This window comes from Schistocerca nitens, chromosome 2 (assembly GCF_023898315.1).
Source record: "Schistocerca nitens isolate TAMUIC-IGC-003100 chromosome 2, iqSchNite1.1, whole genome shotgun sequence".
Taxonomy (NCBI): Eukaryota; Metazoa; Arthropoda; class Insecta; order Orthoptera; family Acrididae; genus Schistocerca; species Schistocerca nitens.
In genome coordinates this window covers 400,285,532-400,303,957 of record NC_064615.1, presented here as the reverse complement: position 1 = coordinate 400,303,957, position 18,426 = coordinate 400,285,532, and the positions used below count along the sequence as shown (strand labels likewise).

Here is an 18,426-nt window from a genome sequence, read left to right as displayed (position 1 = left end):
TGACCGCAGGAGCTGCGTATTTGGCGCCTCTTCATTTTTCTGCCCTTCAATCCTGTATGCACGATGTTGGCTTGTCCCCACAACCTAATAACCTGCGCTACCAGGCGAAGCTCATCATGTAAAATAGGCAGTTGAGAATACTTGCTAGGGGCGAGGCGGGGAGCGGGAAAACATTCCCTCCTCATTCCCTTTTCCGCCCCTCGCTGGCCACCGTCTGTGCTATTGGCTGACTACCTCACGGTAGGCTACATTGTCGATATTGTGATTCATTATTGCCCGTTTTGTGATGTCCCATTTTCTTTTACTTTTTACTAGCATTCTCCACGCAACTTCGCCCACACATGCTTCCGACACGTGTATTGAACACGCCTCTTCCAGCTTCTCTTTGTATCCACCGCATCCACTTCTATCAGCCCTATCTCCTCCTCCCCACTCTATCTCTTCTACTCCTCCTGCCTCTCTTCTCTCCATTTGCTCCTCCCTCCCTCTAACCACATCTTTCTCCCCATTCCCTCTGACCATAACCCACCCACTCACTTTTTTCACCCCCTTCTTCCTTTTCCATGTACCCACTAACCCTCTACACCTTCCACCTATCTCATGCATTACCCCTCCTCCCCACTCTGTCCGTCACCTCCTCTCCCTCCTTCTGTCCATCCCTTCCTCCATCCAGCTCAACCTGTTCTGTCAACGGCACGTGTAGCCCCTGCAATATAGTTCAGTAAAGCAAGTCGGTACTACTTCTACTATACGCCTGCCATGCAGGGCAGTCTGTGTCGGAGCCCAGAAAACAGTTTCCTGCCCATGACATGAAGGCTTCCCTTCCAAACAGGTAGATTTAGCAGACCGCTACTGTTCCCATACAACGTTTCTGTTGTGCAGGGCGGGAAAAATCGCATTTCCACCTATATCTCCACTCCTATTGGAGCCAAGAGATTATAACCCACCCTCTCCCCAGTGCTAATACTCTTGTCTGCTGCTTCTGCGCAAATTTAGTTGAAATCGATAAAGGGGTTCAGGAGGACACCCCGGACATACACATCCACACGTACATACACTCTACTTTATACAGAGTGATTCATGAAGATATGCAAACATTTTATTCTACATGTAAACCTAAATGAAAATGTTCATGTAACCATAGGTCCGTAAATGTTTAGTTATGGAGTTACGGCTAATAAAATATTTTGCCTGAAATTTAGCAACTTCGCTAATCTTAAGCTATCGCCAAACTGTAAGAGGTTAAAGTGAAGCACGATTTCCATTTATTTTGTTGTTATTGGTCTCGTGAATCATGTCCCAGACGTGCAACTGCAGTAGTTTTCCAGAACATCCAGCGAAGCAACGATTATTATACAAGTAAATTTGTTTAGTTTCCATTAAGAATGTAGAGACGTTTATGTCATTGTTGGCAGTCGTTAGTAAGTTGTTTAAGTCGTTTCCTAACCTTAGAAAGAGTTAGTTTTATGTAATTTTCAGTGAAATAACATAACAGTGTATTTAAGTGAAACCACATTGTAACCGTTGTGATTTGTAGATTACTTATGAAATAGGGATGCCTTTCTGACACATTGTTACAGTTTCAGTTAACGTTATTATCATCATTTTTCCAAAATTAAATTCTCTACAACTTCTGTTCAAAACTTTGTGCAACTATCTGGAATTAGAAAACAAGTTGGGCCAAGTAGTTAACAAATTAAAAATTTTACGAAATTATTTCTTTGCTTTTCTGGATGTTCTGGAAAACTACTTCAGATACACATCTGGGACATGTTTTATTAGATTCACCAGATCAATAACAAAAAAATAAATGGAAATCGTGCTGTACTTTAACCTTGTACAGGTTTGCGATGCCTTCATATTAGCGAAGTTGCTAAATTTCAGGCAAAATCTTTTATCAGTCTTAACTCCGTAACTAAAAATTTGCGGGCCTATGTTAATATGAGCTTTTTTCTTTAGTTTTACTTGCAGAATAACATATCAAAATAATTGGATATCTTTGTGAATCACCTTGTGTATGTAACATAGGTCCAGCACCAGTGATAAAGATGAAAGTTCTAGCCAAGCAGACATCACGTCCACACTGTAAGCAAGAAATTGACAAAAGAATTCAGTAGCGATGTTTTAACTGAACGAAAGGAAGCCTATGTCATGAAAAAAAAACCCTCAGTGAAAAAACTGCATACGCAATACCGGTAATAACAAAGTAATGGTACAGCAGCTACTGATACCATGTTTACACGAATGAACAATTTAACCCATATTATTCTGAAGTATCAATGTACTGAAGCAGTGAGACCATTTATTACATTTAAGTCTTCAAACTTTTTCAAGTCACTCGCAGTTACAAAGTCCACGTAAGTACATTCATAAAAATATTTTTAAAAACGTGCACAAATTTTTCTGTAGTACATATCGACAGCTCGCAACCACATTCCTGTCGTTCAGATTTGTCTCAACTGTGGACAGTACTATATACTTTTATTTACCCAAATTTTAATATTTGGTTTGGACAACGTTGTCAATGAGGAACGATGTCTCAGAAATAAATTATTTTCCAATACTCCGGCTACGATAAACGTTTTGGGAGGTTTCCTTTGGTCGTATGGCGAATGCCAGAAATCGTAAGACGCTCTCATTTATTCGCAGTTGGGGTTCCCATCTGCCCCACTCTCACAAGTGGACCGTACGATCTTCTCCTCACCGTTTTCATTCGTACAGACAGGATGTGCAGGGCACGACTAGGACTTACAGATATGTAAACAGAACGTCGCAACTCTCAGATATTTTCGATAAAATTGGGTTTGAAAATTTTATACATGCTTATGTACTTTGTGTGGTCGCTAATGTCCAAGGAGACCGAGAAAGTAAGCACTTTGTTTCAAAGGCGCGAGGTCTTTGCATCGAATCTCCCTGCCACCTCTTCTTTTTTTATTCCCACTTAAGTCTAACAACATTTTAATTATGACTGCACAAATATTGTCAATATTTAATAATGAATCTACTATTTTTATAATCTTTGTCGTGAAAAAGGAGAAAAAATTGTAAGGTGTTTGAAATAAGAGGATGGAGAGAACTTTCGTTAAAATCAGTATAGCCATTTTATTTGTATTTTTATCTAAATTTGTGACAAGTATAGCGATAACCTAGGTATCAATACACGAATAAGGATGATAATGACTGTAGAAACGTGGGAAACAACAGTTATTGCTATGTACAGCACTTGCAATGAACGCTGCATTTTTGCATGTGCGTGGTTTTTTCAGTACGTCTGTTGCTAAAAAAGTTAATTTATATACATAACTGGTTCAAGATTCTGGTCTTCACACAATTTCCTGGCGTACCATGCGTATCTGTTGTTTAAATTACGTGGGAAAGAAAAAGGGAAGAAGGAAAAAACGTACCGGCAGTGAGGTGCCGTCCACAGACCTCGTCCTTACAAAACTACGCATTTACAAGCCTATCTTCGTTGTCGTGGTTTGGTCTCGGCGGGCGTCATATGACACCCCTTTGAGTTCAGCCCTGAGTATTTCATTCAGTTTTTTTGTTACAGAGGGCAGCCAGTCCTCCGACCGAATATGCTGAGTTATCGTACCGGCATCTCGGTTACGGGCGCCTGGAATACTAGCAATCACAAGCAGTATATAAGAACGACTAAAACTTTCAAACTCTATTTTATGTAAAACGGTTGACAGTTGCGTCTTCCTGTTTACGTTCGTTGATGTCCTAGTCGTGCTCTGCGCACCCTGTCAGTATGAGTCAAAACGCTGAAGGGAAGCTCGTACGGTCCCCTTGTCGGCGCCTCTGATAACTGTCTGAATAGCACTGCGACTGTTTAATGTACCGGATCTGGAACAGCCCGCTCCACTCCTGAAAAGATAAAGAAAAAAAATATGAATACCAAATCCACAGGCAACACAAGCACGCGGATTTCGAGAAACAACTGCGATTGGCTGACGGCTGCGCCTACCACTCGACTGACTAAAACTCAATAACAAAGTTATTTTAATCGAAGTACGACTGTGATGTTTCCTTAGCAGCTTGGAAGGGCTCAAGCATCTGTTGAGTCGCGTGTATAGTGAGGATAGGGAAGGACTGCCGCTCACTCGGTTTCGGCTCGCAACTCAATGCTCTTAAGTACTGCATCCTGCTGACTATGCCTGAATTGCATCTTCGGTGCATAATGAAGTGAAATAAGAACTTGAAGAGATCCTGTAACCTGTGGACAGCGTAAAGATCTTACAGATCAGTCATTGCATTACTCACGAATCACACGTCAGATATTTATCTGAAATAGAGAACGGAGAAGGAGATGGAAGGGATGGGTAGGAATTCGTGACCTCCAGCCGCAGAGTAAATTTTGGTAGTACAATGGAGGAAGTTGAATATATATATATATTGCAACGTGCGACAAGTTGAAAATCTGAGTAGGTGAGGAACCGTGCCCGGATAACCGAAGCGATTAAGTAACTGTTCTTAAGAAGTGGTATATGAGTTGTGTTGGTTCTGTCGGACATGTCCCACAGGAGAGACACCACCCAAACACGCATTTTACACAGCGTAGCATATGGCATCCGGTACACTACCGTACATCAACAGTACTCCAGCCTTACACTCTACGGTTATTTCACAAACAAAGCACACACAAAAAGGGTTACCAATTTTGCTCATTTTATGCACTGTTTTAGTACAAACGTAACAAGAGCTGCTGTAGTTCGAAACCCTTCACAGCAATTTTCAAGTAATCGCAGGTCAAAGTTTTATGAGCCTGTTGAACACAGAACGAAAGCGGCTTTAACCAGCTGCGCGAACCTTAGTGCTCGATGGCCAGCGCCCTCTTTAGTATTCAGCAGGCTCGTAAGCTTTAGAACCTAAATTTCTGGATAGCGTTTGAAAATCGTATCGCCCTAGCCCAGCATTCGTTAAATTTATATATTATGCTGCTAAATCGGTGACGTGTTAGCTGTAAGTTCTTTTGTCAGTCGATCTTAAAACAATGGTTAAAATGGCTCTGAGCGCGATGGTACTTAACTTCTGAGGTCTTAGAACTACGTAAACCTAAGTAACCTAAGGACATCACACATATCCATGCCCAAGGCAGGATTCGAACTTGCGACCGTAGCGGTCGTTCCAGACTGTAGCACCTAGAACCGTCCGGCAGTCGATCTCACCTAAATAGCAGACTTACTAGCACCCCTGCGATTTGACATTATAATTTGCTGTTGTGCCCTAAGATTCCATCCTAAATACAATTATAACTTGTGCAAAACTTCCCTGTAAGAAAAACCTATAGCTTTCCTGAACTCTGAAAGTGAAGTTGGTCACGCTTATTTTATATATGAAGGATTAAATGTTATAAACAAGAATTTATATAAGATTTAATTGAATAGTTAAATCATAATTGGCAGGTTTGTGATATCTTAAAATGCTCTTAATCTAATAGCCGAAGTAACATGAAAGAACTTTTGATTGGATTTCGAAAAGTATATCATTCCATTTTAAAACATATTGGCTTCAGTATCTCGGTTGATACAAGACGTAAGTGGATTAAACCCACAACAAAATCACGCGGCTCCTCCCTTCGGAGGTTCGAGTCCTCATTCGCGCATGGGTGTGTGTGTTGTCCTTAACGTAAGTTAAAATTAGATTACGTAGTATGTAAGAGACCGATGACCTCAGCAGTTTGTTCACATAGGAACGTACTACAAATTTCAAAATGTCAAAAAATAACATGTCCCTCCACGTCTCGTTGCATCTGTGTTGGTATATGTGCGAGTATGAGTGTTATAATAAGAACGTCTGTTTGTGATTTGTGTCTGTGTATGTTTAATGTTACGTTGTTACCAATGCAGTATTGACTGATAGTTAACACAAATGTCGATGTACTTGCGCAAAATATTCTGGCAGATTTTTTCTTTGTTGATTTGAATTGGCTTGTCTTGTTCTACGTGCCAACATGAATGAGGCCTGTGAAATCGAAAACGTGTAACTAAAGTTTAGAAGGAAATTTGACGAAACTATTCAAAATTTTTACGATTTCTTCAATATAGGAATGTATTTTGTCATTGTTTGTTTTCGAGTCTGCTTTCTTCAGACAGCTTCATTCATTTCGTTGCGTTACGTTAACCAAACTATGAAATTTTCTTTTCAGTATTAAGACATATAACAGGTCTTTACACAGATGTGATAAGAAAGGCAGGCGCTTAACACAACGAAGTTGTAAACAGCCTGCCACGGCCTCATGAGTAAGGTGCGAAAAATCCAGCTTTCTCTTGTCACATGTTTGTTAATTTCTCTGTTTGTCACATTTGCCCTAACATTGATGAACGAACCTATTTGTGTGAAGTCATTCGCTTATTAAAATATTTCCAACCTGTCAGCTGATTTCGTTTTGCTCGATCAGTTGTCATAGTTTTTAATTCACAAATTTGGCGTTTAGTACGTAGTGCAGCACTGCTGCGTTTGAGTTCCGTAACACCACGTTCCAATTGTTGGACAAGCCTGATACTGCAGTCGGAAACTCACAAAGTGTTTTCGTGGTGATAGTGTAGACTGTCGGATCTGATGGAGACAGGCGAATTACCTTGTCCAGAAATGATAAAATCCAAAATTATAAGTTAAACAGTTTTAATTTACCACTAGTCTTGTAACGACGACAGTCACAAGTATACATCTTTGTTTTATTTATCCTCATAACTTACCAGATTGCTATAGTTATAAAAATTGTTATTCAGTTCAGCATCTGTGACAGGTTACATCGTAATCACCGGCGGAATGTTTGAGATAAGTTATAAGGAGAACATCAAACCACGGAAATGTAGTACACACCACTCAACATTTGTAGACCATCTTAAACTGGAACGTTACAGGCCAGTCACAGTGGAAAAGAACGAGACCATAAAAAAATCAGTACAGGCAGATATCTTTCATTTCAAGACAACTATCACATACACAAAGCACTAACATGCAACAAACAGTTGCTTAACGACAAGACAAATATGTGTGACTAAACACTATACAAAATCACCTGAAAAATAAGAAAACTATCTCTCTTCTCTCTCTCTCTCTCTCTCTCTCTCTCTCTCTCTCTCTCTCTCTCTCTCTCTCTCTCTCTATCTATCTCTCTCCATTTCGCCTCCATCTCCTGTCAGAACCCTTTACGCATCTGATAGCGAACTCACTCTTTCCTCTCCCACTTTGTGCATTCAGTGGTCACTCTACCTTGCACTCGTCTGTATCCACCCTTAACACTTACCAATAAGATCACAATTAAACAAATACATATGTTCATAAAAATAACGACACACAACGCATATGACAAAGTACAGACAAAAAGAATGTTTTTTACATAACATGAAAACCAGAACTAAGAGCTTGTTAGCCACTCTACAAACACAAAATTTGTCATTATTGGTGCAATATTTTGCCGTGTTTTACGTCAAGAATTTGAAATTAATCCAAAAACATCAGTGCCAAATACAGGAATACGTGGAAAATGTGCAACCATAAGACACTTCCTGGCGTAATCAGGAACCAGGCTAAAATATAGTAAATGAAAGTCACATTTTGATAGCTAGTTAGACGAAGTGCTTTCAGAGCTAGAACGAAACCACAAACGTAAAAATTTCTCATTCGTGACCACTCATCATGTTTAAAATTAATAAAACGAAACGCATATGGTAAAACACACCAATTTCTTGTAGTTGCTAAGACAGATTTGAAAAACCCTAAGCAAAAGAAGGAAGTGTTCCGGGGAAATGTCCGCTGATCAATTTTCGGTACGACATGTGACTTCATGGTGTTTAATTTTAGAAGGAAACAGCAAATTTTCCTAAGCAATGCAATACTATGGTTCGACAACTATTTTAAAACAGACGAGTTCGCTGTGCGTCCGAGATATGGAAACAAGTGCTCTCAGGTCCTGCATTCCTGCAAGAGGTGCGGACCCTACTATGCATCCGTACTGAAGTTATCAAGGTAGTCATGCCGCTAGCTTGGCTTCCGTTCTGTAGCACATGTATGACCGAACAGACACCACCGTGTTATTCGATACAGTGGCTGTAAATATCACATTTCAAAAAAAGAGATCGACTCCAGCCACAATAGGACATGGAAATGATTAGATAGTGACAGCTAAAAATTTGCACCGGATCGAAACTCGGAACCCGGACCCTGCTACCTGCGTGCCTCGGCTATCCTTGAGTCTGTGCATAGGTTACCTACGGCAACCGGTCGCGTTAAGCAGGAGAGGAAACTTCGAGTCCAGGTCAGACACAAATTTTCAACTTTCACCATCGAATTATTTCGCTATGGCTGGAGTCGGCCTCTCCTTTGAAATGTAATACTTAAGGCCGCTTTGTCAAACAATAGTGTGGTGTCTGTTCGGCCGTAAATATTCTACAGAACGGACACCGCACACATATACACAATAAATTCAATGTCTTGGTCACACAATATTTGATTAAAACTTAATGTCTGTATCAGCTTTTTAGTCCTCTTCACATGTAAAATTCAGCGGCGACACGTAGGCGCGTTATCTGTACAGTAGTATCGACCACTTATAAATTTTAGATCTGATGATGGCTGTGATGTTGAAACTTAGTGTTTTTCTGTCTAGTCCTATATATTCTGAATGAATTCAATTTTATAGCCTCTGCATCTTCGCGCTGTATTCCAGTGTGAAGCCGTGTCATTTTTGGCTGTGGTTTTTATTCTGCATTCTTTCAGCGTCTTCCCTCTTTAAAGCATATCTGTGACAGCTATGTAGGTCATTTGGTTAATTCTGTTTCTTACACACAGTTATTACTTTCTGGTGCAGATCCCGAATTAATGAGTACTTAAAAGTATTGAAGAGTTTTAAAGACCGGTGGCCCTCTCCAAGAAAGATGATGCATTCGATGATTAAAATCTTCCAATAATATCTCAGTATTAGTGTAAAGGATAACTGATTTTTAGCACCGCCACCAAGAGACTTTTTACATGAATGTTACAAAGACAGTAATAAAAAATAAGAAAGAAGAACTCAATGGGTGTTACGGTACAAGGGTTTGAACACGAAACAAAAATATTAAATCACATGAATCATCGCTAAACCATATTTAAATGTAACTACAAAACAAAGAGGACCATAATTGAAAATTTCTGAAGATGAGGCAGACATGCACAAGCTGTTGAGAGCTTATTATTAAAGTGCTAAAATAAGTGGCAGTGAATCACGTTATATAAATAGAATAAAATAAGTTCTCTTTAAAAAGAGTCTATAGACTACAGTTACAGCATACTAAGTATCAAAATCTTAATTTAAGATTCACAAAACAGTACAATAAGAATCAAAGTTATCATATTAACAAGAACTATTTTACTAAACAAGCCCCATAAAATATCTCTTGAAGATACCTCCAGTCAGCGTAAAACGACATGTGTTCCTCTATGTCAAAATTTATTTTCGAGTTTTAGCGACATGCACCCTTTTTGAAATTTAAGCGCCCTGCAACTGTTTACCGAGCATTATCAGCGGAATATTTCTTTAAACTATTTATACTATCTAAGCACTACAATCTGTAAGCAATTTTGCCGACCGTGAGAGGTCAGTGAGGAAACTTCTCGAGCGGAAACATAAATAAGGCATGTGTCAGGGTAGTCGGAGCAATTATTTTATACGGAAAATTAAATAAGGAAGATAAGGGTATAACGGCCCTTCGACGACAAGGACATAAAGTAGTGGCTCAAATTTAGATACAAGAAGATTGTGTTCCTCTGACAGTAACGGTCACTGCAGTCCCCTTAACCATCCTCCCGAATGAAAGTCCATAACCTTAACTAACACGAAAACTTACTCATTTTAAGCATGTGTGTTGTGGTTGTCGTTCAAATTGAGAAACATAAATGCCGCGCCGGTTTTCTTTTTATATTGGATTAGTTTCACCGGTAATTCGTCCACAGAAAGTGAAAATTTATGAGGAGTCTGCTTCATCATTTTCAGCAGTTAAAAAATGGGTGGCTCATCTGAAACTTTCAGTACTTGTCTTTACGAAGATCCATCTCAAGGACGTTCCGAAACTGCTACAGCAAGTAAGGACACTTAGAAGAGCATAGTACGATAGTGGACGACGAATTCCTAAAAAAACTGTCGAAAAGCAGAAAATCTGCGTCTGAGACCCGATTTGCTGCAAATTTTCGTTATTCACGACATATTTATAGCTGTGAGATGCTCTTTGTGCTAGTCGGTGCTGCATAACTATAATAGAATGCGGAGATGAATATCTCAGGCATGTCTGGACACTCAGCTGCGGAATGTAGCCTCTTTTCTGAGCCGACTGGTAATCTTGGACGAGTAGTCTGTTTTCCGCGTCATCACAGAAACTAGCACACAATGAAAGCAATGTGCAGGAGCCAGCAGCTATGAGCCAAATACGGAGAAAATGATTTCACACACGTAAAAGAGTATTACTTTCTGAAATACAAAGGTATGTGTTTCACTGACTACTTTGCAGAGGATAAAATAATAACCAGCACAACTTCTGTGTTCAAACAAATTAAAGATGCGAGAAGATATCTGATGTGCAGAAGACGAAAATCATCTTTCCTCATTACAATGCAGCTACGCAAACAACGCAGTGTTTTGTCAGTAGTAAAGCTGAGGGATCTGAAGTACGAACTGTAGAAACATTCATCCCACTAAACACCCTCTTTCTTCCAATTACTTCTTCATAAAAAGAAATTTGTTACTGGAAAACATTTAGTCCTGCAGCCGTAGAAACTGGAACCTTTGGAGGCCTCCCGAACCGCACTTCAGATGTGGAATGGTAATGAACTGGACAAACTGAATTAATCTAAAAGAGAAATCTAAACTCTCCGACCGAACAAGCCTTGAAAGACCGGCCGCCGTGTCATCCTCAGACCACAGGCGTCACTGGATGCGTATATGGAGGGGCATGTGGCTAGCAAACGGCTCTCCCGGCCGTACGTCAGTTTACGAGACCGGAGCTGCCACTTCTCAATCAACTAGTTCCTCAGTTTGCCTCACAAGGGTTGAGCGCACCCCGTAGACCGGATGGTCACCCACCCAGTTTCCTAGTTACTTGGCAGAATCTTGTCTTCTTCACTTATCTTTTGTCTGTAACCACTCTGTTCTATTCCGTGGTGTATTGTTAGCGTATTTTTACTCATTATTTTGTATGTAAATGATAAATAATTGCAGAAAAACTTACCTGGCTGCCTGGTGGCTGCTGGGCAACTGTTCCTACCGAAAATTGACAGTTAATGACTTTTAATATTTTTGGGCTTGTTAAGATTATAATAGTTATGTCAAATGACATGACTTATGTAGGGTTAATCATAAAAAGCTCCAAGGTTTCAGAAGACGACTGCGTATAACTACAAACCATACAGGAAATAGAAACATATCAGTGGATAGAGAATCTCTCCTTTTTAAAATTTGCATTACAAATGCTCAATATGATCACCGTTTGTGATGATGAAAAAGTCAGTATGACAGTCAAACTCCTGCCATAGATGTTTCCAGAATGAGATTTTCACTCTGCAGTGGAGTGTGCGCTGATATGAAACTTCCTGGCAGATTAAAACTTTGTGCCGGACCGAGACTCGAACTCGGGACCTTTGGCTTTCGCGGGCAAGTGCTCTACCTGCCATAGACTTTTTAACACGTCGTGGTCGGTGTCAGCGAGCGCATTAAGTGTCCTTCCTTGCATTTCTTCCAAATTTACCGTCAGTGGAGGCAGTAACACATGAGCTTTGACATAACACCATACGAAGAAATCTCATGGTGACTTTGGAGCCACTGAAGAAGAGGAGAGTAATGATGGGAAGCACATACAGGCCAATGCTGAGGCAGTTCGGTCCTGAGGTAATCATGAACGTCTGGCAGAAGGCGGTCCTGTCTTGTTGGAAAGAAATAGAAGCGGACATGACACAAAAGACGTAGCTGTAGATGAATCATGAACGTGTTCCACAATAATGTGTGGATGTTCTGCGTTCCAAACAAGCACATGGTGACGATTCACTTTTACATACACATGTAGAGTGACTTGTCGCTAAAAACCAAATGCTATGAAAAACCATCTACATCCAGTACCCACTGCAAGTCATTGCCACATCTGTTGAAGCTTTTATCTGATGGCCAGTACGAAATCGTCACTGAACGCTCATAGCAGAATCAGATTTAGCGAATTCAAGGACACAACACATATGCACCTCTCCGCCATACGCCATGTTCTGACGCGCCTGTCTGCTACTGCTGCAGCTACGCCACGGCGTATATTACGAATCGAAAGTTGGTGATGCCGTATCCACTGCATATATGTTTTTGTGTCACAGTGTCTTTTGAAATCCAGGATATAGTTACGAATAACGCCATATGTTCAGGTGGCTTATGTGTCCAAAGGATACGTTAAACACAGACACAGAGGTCAAAAGGCTAAATGATAATAGTAATAATAAGAATAAGAATATCAAAGTTAATTGTCAAGCGTTTGCAGATGAAATGGCTCTACTAGACGACACTTGGGACAAAGCGAAAGAACAGACTCTCAAACTAGAAAAACAAGCTGAAAAAATAGGTCTCAAGGTCACCTATGAGAAGAGCAATATAACGACCAACATGAAAAACTCCTCACAATATTTTAAAGTGGGAGAAAAAAGAAAACTAGAAATCGTCAAATAGTTCAAATATCTTGGAGAATGGATCAACTGGAATGCCCTCGAGGAAAACGCAATGAAATATAAAAGTAGTATAGTTGAAAAGGCCTTCCAACTGATCATAAAAACATATAACAAAAAGTCCCTTTCATGGAATGCAAAAATAAGACACTGCCAAACTATAGTCAAACTGGAAGCCATATATGCAGCCGAAATATCGTCCGTAACCAATCGTGGCTGAGTTGGTGGCCTGAAGATCAAAGAAAGGAAGAAATTAATAAAAAAACTTGGGCCCAGATTCCGCAACACACTAATAGACATCACAAATGGAAGCAATTACCAAACTGCTGAAAGACTCTGACACGATGAGCAATGGAAGAACTGATTTTTTAAAGGACACATCATTAGAATGAACACAAATAGATCAAAAATTTTTTAATTACTTTCTCACCAAAAGAAAGCAACCAAACTGGTTTGAGGAAACGGAGAAGGACTTAAAAGAAATCCGAATCACAGAAAATATGGTCACCGATAAAACAGCAAAAAAACAAAACAAAAAAAATGAAAGACAAGAAAGACAGGTCCAAATGGAAATGAAAACCAAACGAAGAATCCAGATCTGTGAAGAAGAAAACAAAGCGAGATAAGAAAGAATGAAATAATATTAGGCTAACGGAAAGGCAGAGAATATTCAAAATCGATTGATTACAGAGTCAAAGGAAAGATAAATGTGAATATCGGAGTGAATTTTTTCCTGGCTAATTTTTCGTAACGGGCTCTTATTGGCTATAATGGATGCTGATTCTGATCCACATTGTGTGAGGAAATGCCAGTGATCGAAATAAGTACGCACAAAGTGAAGTACACTAGTACTCAGAAGCTTCGGTTGTTATACTCGCAAGTAATAAAATATTGTTTATCTCCACATGCAAAAATGCGTAAGTTACAAATGTTGGCCATAGAAAATTTTAACAAATATTAATAGCTCTTTCCTCATTTATTTTGCAAAGACGTGATACGGGTAAACAAATTTACTTTTCGTGTTCGTGAATGCGTTAGGAGAAAGAGATGTCAGAAAGATAAAGACTATATCGGACTGAATTATAGCTTTTTTCGAAAATATTACGCCTGTTTTACGTGTTACTGACATATTAAATACATAGACATCGGTTGAATGACTGGAATATCCATATTGTAGATACACAGGGTGAATATAATTAACCTTCCAAACAGCTGTAGAACGAATGACGTCAAATAGCAACCGAATATTATCGGCTAAAGGGGAAAACGTATGGCAGAAGAAAAATAAATTGTTACAAAATGTAGTAATAGATGGCACTGTAAACATAATTTAATAGTGGTCGACTACAAATGAAAAAAGATCATACAATAATGCCTAAGGTGTACGTTCGACGTTAAACAAACTGTACTACTCAGTGTGCATGGGTGTACAGGTGTGTACTGTTAGTTACTTAAACCCATCCACCATGGCAAGGTCATATCACATCGGATGGGAAAAATCGGATTTTAATCGTCCTGAGGCCAAAAACCGCATAAAAAGCATCACTCACATCGGTTTTTAATTGTCCTGTTGTCAAAAACTGCATAAAAAGCATCAATCAAAATCAAATCGGATTATTAATTTCCGTGTGACTGGCGCAAAACATGTTTAATATGCTGTCCACCGTTTTCTGCAACAAATTGAAATCGAGAAACTGCATGTTCCGAAAGTAATGGAAGTGTTTCCGGGGTCACATTCAGAATGTGTTGCGCAATGCGTGCCTTCAATGAAGCTAAGCTTCCATTCGGATCACTGAACACAACATCTTTTAGATAGCCCCACAACCAGAAGTCACACGGATTAAAATCAGGTGATCGGGACGGCCAGGCTGTAGGGAAATGGCGGCTGATAATTCTAGCATTCCAGAAACGGCGCTTCAGCACCTGTTTACCTGGATTTGCAATGTGCGGAGATGCGCCATCTTGCATAAAAATGATCCCATCCCCACATTCACGCTGTTGGAAAGCTGGAATGACGTGGCTGCGCAAAAGACACTCATAGACCTTACCAGTGACGGTACAGGTAACAGGAACGGAAGCACCTGTCTCTTCGAAAAAATATGGCCCTGTGACAAATGATGCCGTAAACCCGCACCATACAGTGAACATTTCACGATGAAGTGGTACTGGTTGATTTGCGTGTGGATTTTCCGTTGCCCATATTCGACAATTTTGAGTATTGACATATCCTGTCAGATAGAAGTACACAAAATCTTCCACGGCTAATCATTGTCCGCTTTCATGCGAGCAAGAAATTCTAAAGAAAAGATCTCTCTTGCTGGCAGGTCTACAGGAAGCAATACATACACACGGGTAATTTTGAACGGATTGCAAAGAAGGATGTTTCATAGGATTTTACGCACCGTGCTTACGGGTATGTCCAATGTTCGGGCAATTCTCCGGGCACATCGCCACTCGCCTGCTCTTCCTGCATTGCTGTGGCCACTGCTTCCACGGACGTCGAATCAGTTCGTTTGCTCCCTCTACCAGGTAGAACACCAAAAGAAACCGTCTTTTTCGAATTTCCGAATCATTTTCTCTAGACCCACGGCAGTCATCGAACCAACGCCTTTTTTCGAACCCTTCAGTATCCGTAACTTCTGAAGAGAGACGTGTGCACATTCATCATTCTTGTAATACGGCTTTACAAGCATCCTGCATTGAGACAGTCATGGCAAATTAGAATTATATTAAGACCGTCAGCTGCGCACGGACGTTGATATAGGTCAACGGGGACAGGTGAAAGTGTGTGCCCCGACCGGGACTCGAACCCGGGATCTCCTGCTTACGTGGCAGGCGCTCTGTCCATCTGAGCCACCAAGGGCACAGATGATAGTGCGCCTGCAGGGACTATCTCGAGCACTCCTCCAGCGAGACTCACATTCTCACCTTGTGTGTCCACACACTAGATTCGTAGTGTCCCATCCCAACACACTCATTACTCGTGGAAGACATTCTTCCAAGTGCCGCAAGAGTTCGGGGAATATGTGTGCATCCGCACAGAAAGAGGTCATGGCCGGTATCGCCAGAACTATATACTTATATGGATATGGTATCTGTTCTTTAGGACATGTCCTAAAGGACAGACATCATATCCATATAAGTATATAGTCATGGCAAACGTGGCAGACGTGAAAGGAGGAAAATCCGAGTACCCGGCAAGTTTATACCAACTTCAGTGGGTCATGCGCACGACGCGTGTTTTGATTTACGTATTCTGACACACACAGCCAATCTATTGAGCAATTTTCACTCTATTTTTTTTTCCTTCTGCCATACGTTTTCTCCCTTTTCCGATAATATTCCGTTGCAATTTGACGTCATTGTGGCCAGCGGCGTTATTTCTACAGCGTTTTCAAAGTTTAACTTTAATTATAATCACCCTGTATGTGTATTAATAAAACTTATTTTAGTGCCGCAAACAACCGATTTTTATAAAAAACGACACGGACAAGAAGCTAAGCAGAGCTAAGTAGAAATAAAGCGAGAAGTAATAAGAAAAGCTTAGACCGGTGGAGTGCGGTAAACAATCGCTGTGAAAGCGCTAGGCGGCTGCAGCGTGGCAGGCGTCTCCACTGTGCGACAAGAGAAGATCGCCACCTGTTGATGTGAGCGGAGCTTTGAGCGCCCGCGTGGCTCCGACTAGGCGGTTGTGCTGGCGCGCAAGCCAAGCGGCGCTGCGCCGTGCTTTCTGGTGCCGTGAGACAAGAGACGCTACGTGGCTCACCTGACCCGGCCCATCACCAGCCTTTTCTTCAGCCCTGCCGAGTAGTCCATGTTCACTTTCTCCTCCTTTATACTCCTGAGCGATCGAAACAATTAATCACTGTTACCAGGCTTAATCACTCACATCAACAAATACAGGTGTAAGAAGACACAGAGTGCGTCAATGAAACGTTCTCGGTTTATCGGCCGAGACCAGAGGATAAGAAGCAACGCTTCTTCGCCTTAAGATCAAGCAGTCAGCTTGTAGAAACGTTACGTCTTATCGACCAATTTACTCGACAGATGGTTGGAGAAGATTTCATTAGCTCGACTCGATATTAAATTTTAAATGTGTTTATCTATACTAATAACAAATCTGTAAAACTGTCGTGTCTGTTCGTTTGTTTGAACACGCTTCTATAAAACTAATGGACGGAATTTCATTTGGTTTCCGCAAGTAGCTTGAGTATATCTTGGGGTGCCGCATGCAGTTTATTTCGTTAAAATCGGATCACAAAAACAAAATTTCGTAATTGGAATTTTCATCCATACTAATATTATAAATGCGTCAGTAACTCTTTCTGTTACGTTCTCACGGCTAGCTCGCTGAACCTGTTTCTATGAAATTTGGTATGGAGATATTGTGAACCTTGGGGAAGTACATCACCTGCTTCAGAAAATTGTTTAGTACAAGATACGTATTGATTTGAATGATTTTACGCGAATTGCGGAAAAAATATTTATTCTTTGGAAAACTATTTACTCTTTGACTTTTGATCTTCATCATAATTGTGAAAATGCTTTTGTTGGTTGGCGTGTGTTACGTGATACGATTCGAAGTAATAAATGCAATGCTTATGCAATCTTCAACAGGTTTAATCCATGCTTTCACAGTATTTCTTATGTATTGTACACGTTGTATAGTGCATAGATGCTTCAATAGAACGGTGTATAGATGCGCGCTCCTGCTCTTTTCTTCTGTCGACGCATCGTGCGTTGGGACAGAGCGGGGCACACATCACGAGCTATGCTTACCTGAAGAGGTAGAAATGCAGGGCAGTTAATGTCATTGCAAGAATAGTAGCTTGCGTACTCACCACTACTCATCAGAACAAAACTACTGACACGTGAGGTCCACCGCAGGTAACAGCTAGTATCAAAATATGCTACAAAATGTTTGTTCAAATGGTTCAAATGGCTCTGAGCACTATGGGACTCAACTGCTGAGGTCATAAGTCCCCTAGAACTTAGAACTACTTAAACCTAACTAACCTAAGGACAACACAGACATCCATGCCCGAGGCAGGATTCGAACCTGCGACCGTAGCGGTCGCGCGGTTCCAGACTGTAGCGCCAGAACCGCTCGGCCACCAGCGGCCGGCCCAAAATGTTTGTAACAGCATTCAATAATGGCACCTTTCTCTATTGTTCAAGGTACAGTTTTACGATAGACTGATGAGATGCTGTAGAGTATGCTGTCAGCTTTAAGGGAAGTGCCACAGGAACAAATGGTGTATGTATTTCATCGGTTTTATGTGGTGAGGTTGAAAAATTTCATCAACAATGCATATTTCGTTAATTTGTGTCTGTGTAGCTGAAATACTACTGAAAGCCATGATCATTGTGGTTTTCGTGCCATAGATAGATTCGTACTGGGTTTGTGACGTTTCTTTAGTTTTGTTATTAAAGCCTATAGGATAAATAAATTTGTAAACGTGTGTACAGCAGGAATTCTGGCATCCCAGACAAGTGTACAGGAGTGAAAAGATGCGCCAGTATGAGTACTACGCAACGCACGCTGCTTCACTTCCGTCTGCGGGTGGTCGACTTCCTGCAGCAGCTTTCGTCAGAGCCTCACTACTGCACTTTGCTTGGAACGTCCTCTGTCGATATTCTTGGGACTGACAGAGCTAGTTATTTATTATCTTTGCCACGTTACATGGATAGTCAGGCAGCAGTTAGAGTTGACGGTAAATTGAGTTCATGGTTCAGAGTAGTTTCAGG

General features: G+C 40.7%; 1 protein-coding gene and 1 non-coding gene across 2 annotated transcripts in view; both read right to left on the bottom strand.

Moving 5' to 3' along the window:
• The window catches only part of LOC126235049 (uncharacterized), a 127,421-nt gene that overhangs the window by 8,029 nt on the left and 100,966 nt on the right, over positions 1-18,426 (bottom strand). The gene's annotated exons all lie outside the window — the stretch shown is intronic.
• Trnat-cgu (transfer RNA threonine (anticodon CGU)) lies at positions 15,468-15,542 on the bottom strand. The gene has a single exon. It is a non-coding gene; the product is annotated as a tRNA-Thr (tRNA).